At 39.4% G+C, this 10,411-nt stretch overlaps 1 non-coding gene across 1 annotated transcript; it reads left to right on the top strand.

The window, feature by feature from the left end:
• Positions 1-303: 303 nt before the first annotated feature.
• Positions 304-385, top strand: Trnas-uga (transfer RNA serine (anticodon UGA)). Its single transcript has one exon. It is a non-coding gene; the product is annotated as a tRNA-Ser (tRNA).
• The last annotated feature ends 10,026 nt before the right edge of the window (positions 386-10,411 follow it).

Below are 10,411 nucleotides of genomic sequence, written 5' to 3' on the forward strand. Positions count from 1 at the left end.
CATTATATTATAAGGTTAAGATATTTTCAGATAATTTTATAACTTTTATATAGACTTTATCTATATTATTTTATAATATTGACCTGTTTAAATTCATTTTTTTAACCTCGAGTTGTACAACTAATTTACTAGGATTACAAGTTCAGCCTTTTAAGCTATATCTAGATATCTAGCCTTTGATACTCGATTGCTACCCAACTGCTTGTGCTGAATTTAATGTTTTATATTTTATTAGGCCAAGCTTACCACCACGACTAAATTTTTTCTATTCAACTGTTTGATTAGATACGTACTTTGGCAACAGCTGTGATGGCCGAGTGGTTAAGGCGTTGGACTTGAAATCCAATGGGATCTTCCCGCGCAGGTTCGAACCCTGCTCGCAGCGTTGCGGTTTTTTATTTTTATCTTACGTCTTATCCCTCGCGGTGCTGCGGTTGTAGAAGAAAAGCTGACGCAATATTATAAAAAGATTTCATCAACGCTCAAAATGCATTTAACTTTTTTTGCGTCATTAGCATTTTTACGGTTACGCAATCGTACAATACGCTTTAATACAATTGCTTTCTTTTATAAGTTTAATGTAAGTGAAAAAAGTTATCTACTCACCAAACCCCATCCTGATGACACACCGCCTTGAAGTGGTGGGATGGCTTGTGTGCCCCAGCGACCCCCAGAGCTATGCCGACGGGAGCCTGGTGCTCCTGGCAGGTCTAACCAAGTCAGACAGATCTGCGTGGGTAGGGGCCAGACCAAACGTTGTGCCCTGGTCCTGTGGGTAGGGACCAGACCAAACGATGTGCCCTGGTCCTGTGGGTAGGGACCAGACCAAACGATGTGCCCTGGTCCTCCAGGTTGGGGGTTGTGCGATGGGCTAACTGCTCGTCCACATAAAACGAAGTGAAGTTACAGAAACCGAAGACAAATTTGAAATCAACCCAGTCTCCGGAAGAACCAGGGTTCCACTTAGGCAGTGTTTCTTCCAGACTTTTTTCTCCGGGGGGGGGGGGGGCACTTGAAATTTTCGGGGGGGGGGCGGTAGACTTTCTTCGGGGGGGGGGGGGCGGACACTGTTAAAAGTATATATTTTCTATATAAATTATATACATTTCTTTTCGTTCGGGGAGGGGGGGGGGGCGGTAAAAAAATTCAACTCGGGGGGGGGGGGGGCTGCCCCCCCCCCTCGAAGAGATGCCTGGAAGAAACTCTGCACTTAGGTGACTTAGGAGAAGTATGACGCAATGCAGCCAAACCCGCAAGGAAGCTACAGAGCCGACGCCCCTTCTTCAACCGAGGTAAACTAAATTTGCAGCCCCAAAAACTACTGTCGCAAAAGAAGCCTATCCCAATAGATACATGAAACATCATAACACTATGGGAAGCAGGTAAGTGTGCACAGGCAGTGAAAGAAATGCAACAGTATCATGTTACAGTGCTTGGCCTGTGCGAAACAAGATGGAACAACTTTGGAGAGACAAAATTCCAGACGGGAGAAACACTGCTATACTCGGGAAAAGAAAATGAGGACGACCCACATGAGGCAGGTGTAGCCTTGCTATTGACAAAGGAGGCAACAAAAAGCCTGATGGAATGGGAACCTGTATCTGATCGAATAATTAAAGCTAGATTTGAATCCAGGTTTCAAAAGACCTCCATTACCATGTGCTACGCTCCAGGGAACAATGCAAACGAGGAAGAAAAAGACCGTTTCTACGAAGAGCTTCAGTCGGTGGTTGAAAGGTACCCTAGTGCGACATGCTGATCCTCATGGGTGATTTAAATGCCAAAGTAGGCAGAGACAACAGAAGCAGGGAAATGGAGATGGGAACCAATGGCCTAGGGGAAATGAATGAGATAGGCGAATTCATCAAATGAGCTTACTACACTTTTCCCCCACCGAAATTGTCACAAAGCCACCTGGATATCACCCTGCCATCATACTGAAAACAGATTGATCATGTCGCGGTACGGCGTCGTTGGAGGGCCTCACTGCAGGATGTAAGAACAAAGCGAGGAGCCGACATAGGATTCGATCACCACCTGGTTGTTGCTAAACTGGAGATGAAGCTAAAGGCAAAAAGAGGAGACTTGATTAAATTGATTCAAGAAGAAGGTTTGATTTAAGTAAACTTAAATCACAAGATAGAAGGACAAATTTTCAGTTCACACTAAAAAATCGGGTTGAAGCTCTACAGACAGGAGAAAAAGATTTTATTTCAGTGAAACACACCTGGGAAATATTGAAGCAAGCCACTGAGATAATATCCCAGCATAGGCATTAAAACAAAGTGGAGAAAAAGTAGTAAATCGACTTCATAATTTACTTAACTTAGTCTGAAACACAGGACAGATCCCAACCTTGTTAAGTTGCCAAAGAACGGTGACTTATCTCAGAGTGGAAAATGGAGGGCAGTACCTTGTTGTCCATCCCAAATAAAGTCCTTACCAGAGTTATTTTGGACAGAATGAAAGAGGCGGTTGACCTTAAGCTAAGAGAGGAACAAGCAGAGTTTAGGAAGGAAAGGTCTTGTACAGATCAGATAGGCACTCTTAGAATTATTGTAGAACAGACGATAGAATGGCAAGCCCCACACCCAAAGCCAATCTACCGTCCCATTCAACGAAATAGAATTTATATAGAAAATATACTTATACCAGTGTCCACCCCAACCCCGAAAATTTCAAGTACCCCCCCCCCCCCACCTCCGAGGATGAAAAAGGCCGAGAGAAACTCTAGTCACTAGTCTATAATCTAGACCCATTTCCTACTTTTAGCCGAAAATATAGTGACCCGCGCTTTTCTTTAGTTATTTAAATAGTAGTATTTAGTAGTGTATTTAAAGTTATATATTTTTTAAAATTTCAGTGATCAGAACTGAATTGATATACAACTAAAATGTTTGTTTTTCAGAACGCCATGGTCTCCTCTTCCCTGTTAATGCAGTCCAATTAAAATTATTCATGTACAGAAGAAATATTTTTTTCTGTGAATTTTAGCTCTTCAGGCAATGGTCGGCAACCTTCGGCTCTTTTGATGTTGAGATGCGGCTCTCTAGCTCCTTGCACAAATATTACTTGTTATATTATTTCATTTTTGAAACACATACCAAATATTAAACAACTTTAAACAGGATAAAAACACTCATCAGACAACAGTGAGAATAGGTGAGGTAGCAAGTATACGGACAGCCGCTTGGGCACCAGGCCCAGCCCCACAGCCGTTCTGTGCACAGCGCCGTGGCAACAATTCCATGCTTTTAACTAACAAATCAAATTTATTTACCAAATCTTAATCAAATACCATATTGAAATAATAATGTGGCTCTTTATAAACTGGGACATTGTGTAAATTGTAATTTTCGGCTCTTCAGGTTGCCGACCCCTGGTCTAGTGTACTGTTATAACTTTGTCTTGCCTGAAAATATTTCTCGTTCTTCACTTGGGGGTCATCCATAAATGACGTCACACTCGTAGGGGGGGGGGGGGGGCTGGTCCGTAATTTTGTGACGATGTGTGATGAGGGGGAGGGAGGGGGGGGGGGCGGTCAGATGTTGCGATGTCACACGTTTGCATTATAAAAAAGCAATGTTAGAAAACGAATTTTAGAGACGTTATTTCGCGTTTTAGATAACTATTTTAATAAATTGTAATAGTTTAGACAAGATTTTAGAAAAATATCGATGTTTAAAAAAAATTCAACTGCAATTTTGAGGGGGGGGGGGGGTTGTAGGTTGAGGCGTGACGTCATTTTAGGGGGGGGGGGGTCTGGCTTTTTGTGACGACGTATGACGTTCCCGGGCGCCGACCTTACGAGGGCGCCAAAATGGGTTGGAAAAACAAATCGAAAGTTCGAGGGGGGGGGGGTGCAAATCGAAAGTTTGAGGGAGGGGGGGGGGGTTGCAAATGAAAAGTTCGAGGGAGGGTGCAAATCGAAAGTTTGAGGGGGGGTGCAAATCAAAAGTTCGAGGGGGTGCAAATCGAAAGTTTGTCCCCGGACGCCGGGAAGGATCGCTACGCCTCTGATAGTGATGACCACACTATCTCTTCATATGCCGAGGTCACAGAAACAAGTGAACTCTACTTCACTTGCCCCATAGACCATCAGGTTTGAAAGGGAAACTTTACACACAAAAAAACACAAATTTTGAACATTTTTAAAACATCACCAAAAATGTCTGATGAAAGAACATACTTGATAAGTATATCAACATGTAGGGGGAACAACGCTTCTTTGAATTTACGTAACAAAAAACATGTATGCCATAACAAGTACATTTGAAACACGTTTAATCAGAAGAGGGCGTCTTTTTTAAATTAAAAAAATTATGACACCTACAGAAATAAAGAATAACCATAGCTCGTAACAGGTACACAGTCTTTATGTCTGTGTTTATTTTTATGTGGTCCAATGGTGGCTGGAACAGTGCTAGGGCCACATAAAGAAAATATTTTTGTTGAAATAATTATTAGTCTCTAGAACCAGTAGTATATTTAAAAGTAAGAACATTTATTTAGAATGCTTCAATCGGTGTGTCTTTATGTTATAAATATGTATTTATACATGGCTGGTTCAACAATTATTGCGATATGGTAGTGCTACGCCAAAATACACTTGCTTATTAAATACAACTACGTAGGCTAAATAGATAACCATGCTAGTCTTGCATTCTCAGCCTAAGTGTCTTAACGGTCGTTCTTCACAACTATAACCTGAAAATATGTAGTCAATAGCCACCATAAACGGTCAACATACTTTATTGGACGTATCAATGATTTTTTCGTAGACAAAGGCTATATTCTTTTAAAGGAATCTAATAATGGTTAATTTTTAAGCAGACTGCAAAGTGTAAATGCATCTGCACTAGTGCACTGATCATTAATATTTAATGTATATGGACATTGTTAAAACTGTAGTAAATATCTCGCTTACTCCCCCCCCCCCCCCCCCATGTAAGTTTTGGAGGCATTTTATAGTTAAAATTAAAGAACACACTAAAAAATCGATTTCTTTGGTAATGTAAAGTATTTCAGGCTACACATTATGTACTATTTAGTTTAAAATCATCGCAAAAACCCAATCCATGCATCAAATTTGCGGAGTTTTCTACTTTAAACTATACCCAAATAATTGTTGACACTGGCGACGAAGTGTACGATCACGTGACCTTTTACATTTAACAGAAAAAAATATTCAGCTATTCTAAAAATTAAAAGATTAGAAAAATATGTTGCAATTAATTTTCAAAGTACCCTGTCAGAAAAGACAAAAATATTTTAACTAAGCAATCAATAAAACAATACAATTAGACTCAGATACAAGTTGAAGTGGGGTTTAGCTCATCGGACGAAGCTGAATAATTACGTGGAAGTCTAATCATTGAACGGCGTTATGGCTTTAATAATATAAATATACTGAATTTTTTTTTTTGTTTCTCCGTTTGGTTACACAGGAGAGAATCTGCACTATGTGTAGAGCTGTAATACCCTTTCATGCACTACTGTGACTGTGAGCGATTTTACCTGTGTCCTATGTCATGTGATTATGGGTATGTTCGTGTCAGTCACACGCAAGGCTGCTGTCTGTGGACACAGAGGTTGACGGTACCTAAAGGTAGACATAACAATGTAGACCTAATGAAGGTAGTATGGTTATTATATAAATTATGTTTATTGTTAGAATACTTATTTGTGTATTCCTGCTAGTGCTGTATGTTGCACACTGGTTAGGTTGAGTATTTATTTAAGTATTTATTTTTGTACTACTTATTGGTACTTGTTGGCAGTACTGTGTACTGGCCGCAACATATTTTATTGCACCCGTGTAGGCTACAAACATTTGTTTTAGTTTTAGGGCTACAGTTTTTTTTCTTGTTTTTGTTTCATTATTCATCTCTAATCGTCGTACTACTGTTGTTCTACATCGCCGTTATGGCTCGATGTAATGTTGAATAAAGTCAATCAGTGGACAACAGCGTCGCTTCAATTAGTCCTAAATCTCAGGGTCAGTCCTTTTAACCAGAACACCTCAGTGGGTAAAGTAAAAGCATTCCAACTGAGTGAGGGTTACATTAGTCCTTAGATATCTATCTATCTATCTTCTATCTATCTATATATATATAAAGCAATGTATGTGTGTGTGTTTGTCCTTTATGCATTACTACACCTCTCATCACATCGCCGTGAAACTTTGGGAAGTTGTTGAGAATATTCCTGGGGAGGTTTCTGCGAAAAAAAAAAATTTCAAATTCGCAGGGGTGGCGCCCCGGCAGGGCGCGATTTGTTTTTCTCTATATACCGTATATAAAAATAAAAGTTGATTTTGGATTGGCATCGTTCATCTGATAGCCATGAGACTTTGGGGAGTTCATTATACCACTCTAGGGAAGGGTTCTGTAAAAAAAAAAAAATTTAATTTCGCAAAGGCGGCGCCACGGGAGGGTCCGATTTTTCTCTATATACGGTATATAAAAATAATAAAAGTGAATTGCATGCCGATAGCCATGAGACTTTGGGGAGTTGATTAGAACACTATAGGGAAGTGTTCTGTACAAAAATCAGTTTTTAATTTCGCAAGGGCGGCGCCACGGGAGGGTGCGATTTCTTTCTATATACGGTATATAAAAATAATAAAAGTGAATTGCAGTGACACCGTTCATCCGATAGGCATGAAACTTTGGGGAGTTGATTAGAACACTCTAGGGAAGGGTTCTGTCCAAAAATCATTTTTAATTTCGCAAGGGCGGCGCCACGGGAGGGTGCGATTTTTCTCTATATACGGTATATAAAAATAATAAAAGTGAATTGCCGTGACACCGTTCACACGATGAAACTTTAGGAAGTTGTTGAGAATATTCCTGGGGAGGTTTCTGCGAAAAAAAAATTTCAAATTCGCAGGGGTGGCGCCCCGACAGGGCGCAATTTGTTTTTTTCTATATACGGTATATAAAAATAAAAGTCGATTTTGGTTTGGCATCGTTCATCCGATAGCCATGAAACTTTGGGGAGTTCAATATACCACTCTAGGGAAGGGTTCTGTAAAAAATAATTTTTAATTTCGCAAGGGCGGCGCCACGGGAGGGTGCGATTTTTCTCGATATACGGTTTATAAAATGTCGGTTTCACAACGTTCATCCGTGTACCATGAAACTTCGGGGAAATGATTAGATCCCTCAATGGTAGGGTTCTGCAAAAAAATATTGTTTAATATTGCAAGGGCGGCGCCCCCCGGGGGGAGCGATTTTTTTTCTCTATACACGGTATATAAAAAATAAAACTCGGGTGCGGTTCATGAAACTTTAGGGAATAGATGAGAATACTCCCGAGAATATTTCTGCGAAAAAGAAAACTAAAGTTTCTTACGGGCAGCGCCATATAGGGTACAACTTTCGGTTTGGCGCCCAGAGTTTTAGAGCGACTAAGTTGGAACTTGGCATCCGTTAATCGAGCGTCCTGCATAGCGAGTAAGGGGTACTACTATATTCAGCGGTAAAACTACAACAGGCTTCTAAAAATAACTTTGTAACGCGAGGAAATCCTTCTGTACAGTTTCGTCACCTTGCGAAAGATGAAAAAATAACTTTTTGAATATGAGGAGCCTACTGTAGAGTTTCGTCACTTTGCGAATGATGCAATAAGCATCTATTGTTAGACAATTCAGTCAGAAATTGAGATCGAGCGTCTAATAATAGACCATTAGTAACGCTAGCATATTGCATCAGTAAAATACTGTTCATTTGTGTCATTTAAGCGAATGACGAAATCTGCATCATTATTAACAGGATACTATTTGGCACGATGGCACCGGTTAGTTTTAAGGAGTCAGGGGTCGAACGCCGCGCCTATGCGGTAGTGTAATCGGGGGGTGGGGGCCCTGAGAGCGCCCCTCTACGTCTCTGACACAGAGGCGGTCACCGAAGTGTGTTGTACCATATTATTTCGGTTAGTGATTAATGTACACTCAAGGTTTTCATGCGGTAGTGTAGGTAAACCCGTGTCCTGATATTTATGATCCAAGAACAGGCATTGTTTACATTTAAATAACTCATTTTTAGAAAAGAAGGTCACGCGTCTAAGAACATATAATTATAATTGATAACGCGTTGGTGAAATCCTAATATATTTCGTCAAACTTTCTTCTATCCCCGCGGCAACGCGCGGGGGTCGGGTACGCTAGTTTGATATAAATCTTTACCTTTTAGCGTCAAGCAGTGGCGTAGCGGGGGGGGGGGGGTGTGCGGACCGCATCGGGTGACATTTAGGGGGGGGGTGACACCAAGGCAAAAAAAAAAAGCAAAATATATAGAGAAAATGATAATTCCACTTGTGATTAATTCGAGTGTTAAAAAGTCTGTTAAGAGCAAATTTGACAAATCCCAACAAGGGTGGAGGGGGCGCAAATCGAAAATTTGTCCCCGGGCGCCGGGAAGGGTCGCTAAGCCTCTGGGGGGGGGGGGGTGGTGACACCATTAAGTGCCGCACCGGGTGACACCCGACCTCGCTACGCCACTGGCTTCACGGATCATCTAATTAAAAAATACAAGAGTCTAGACTCTAAGAGTTAAGGCGAAAACACGGCTTAACCAAACCAGCCGTAGAATCTAGATAATTATGAGTTGCTAAACTATTTCAAACCTTCATTATTTTATATAAATCTTTGTTTGTTCAGCTATGGAATTGGCTAATTTAAGATAAAATTTAATTTGAAAGATACTAGATTTTGGGCCTATTCGCGTAAATCAAGTTTCATAAGCTGACTTAAAGTATTACTATATAGCACACAAAAAAAAGATAACAACGTCACGAGTCTAGATAGCTATGTTATAGGCTTCTACTGCGGATGGCACGGGTTCTAGACACATCATGTCAATGTTGAAAAAAAATTCCATTTTTTTTAAAGATGTGAATGATAAAGAAAGTTGCCTATTCTTTGTCCTCGGCGTATGAAGGGATAGTGTGGTCAGAGACTTGTTCGGACACTGGGCAGGTGAAGTACAATTGAGTAGGTCACCAGTGACGTCAGTATATGAAGGGATAGTGTGGTCAGCTCAGCCGAAATCAGTGTTTTTAAAAGATGAAAACAGTCTTTTTAAATGTGGGGTCTGGTTATTTTGTGATAGGTGACAGATGTGATGTCATTTATTTGATGACCCTCGAAACCCAGTTATATCCGTTGTCTAACTAGATAACGGTTAGTCTAGTAAACTATAAGAACTAGAATCACAAACTTGTTTATTAAGTAGCTAGATCTACATGTTTTTATTTATTTTACTGACCCGTCAAGCCTCAAAAACTTGCTAACCTCAATTTAGAAAAGTTTGGTGGTGCGTTGTTAACGAAGAAAACTGCAATTTTCTTCGATCGGGCCTAGAGCTATTTTAGTGATCGTTATAGTGTGTTTAGTTACCCACCATACAATGAAAAAAAAAACAATTTACTACGAGTACGAGATAGACTGTCACTATGGGTGTAGTCCACCCAGTAGCCGGGAATCAGAAGAAATAGTATTTCCCATTATAAAAAGTGTACTGGTGTAATTCGGTAAACGGAAAAAAGTCACAGGAAAAAAAAAAACAGAAAAAAAAGTCACAGTGGAAAAATTTTATCGGAAAAAAAATCACGGAAATAAAGTCACCAAAAAAAAAGGCACAAAAATCTTTTTAGAAATATTTTGATTTATTTGTTAAGAATTATAAAATTGTGTGTGTTTATTGTTGTGGGTTGTATTTTTTATAACATAAAAATAAATTATTTATAGACGTTAAAAGCATTATGGTTTATAACAATTGTAAGATAGTTTGCACAACAACCTCAACTTTTGTTACGTATTTTAGTTAAATACGGGTAGGAAAGTTAATTATAAAAGACATTTTGGCACATCGTGTTTTGCATATTTTGCCGTAGGCTATTCTAGGGTCGGCCTCTCCTCAGTAGGCATTGTCCGAACATATTTTGTGTTGACGTTTAGCGTCAATGACATCCTTTGAACCTTGTCGGCTTTCTGTTTTGATCCTAAGTTTTGTTATGTAATGAGCGTGATAAATGTGGGCAGTAAAGGTGGTTGAACTAAACATAACTATTGTTGCCATGAGTTGAGGGCAGCAAGTCAGATGAACTTAGTATTTCACGGTAATTTAATGTTGGTATTTTTAAAAAACAACATGTAAACCGTGGACTTTGTAGCATTCTATTAAATGCTATAAATCATACGTTTATCATAATTACAATCTATATAATTCATACTAAATATTTTTAGATGAATTGTAAAAATTACTATGCGTATACAACCAACACTCATTACATTTAATTATTCCTAAGTTAATTTGCACTTTCTAAATATTTAATACATTAAAATTATTAGTAAATATATAGTTGTGACTTTTTTTGTTTTTTTTTTCCTGGTTTTTTTTCCCTACAA

Source organism: Physella acuta, unplaced genomic scaffold (assembly GCF_028476545.2).
Source record: "Physella acuta isolate Inbredline_101_S28 unplaced genomic scaffold, ASM2847654v3 ptg000473l, whole genome shotgun sequence".
In the NCBI taxonomy this organism is placed as follows: Eukaryota; Metazoa; Mollusca; class Gastropoda; family Physidae; genus Physella; species Physella acuta.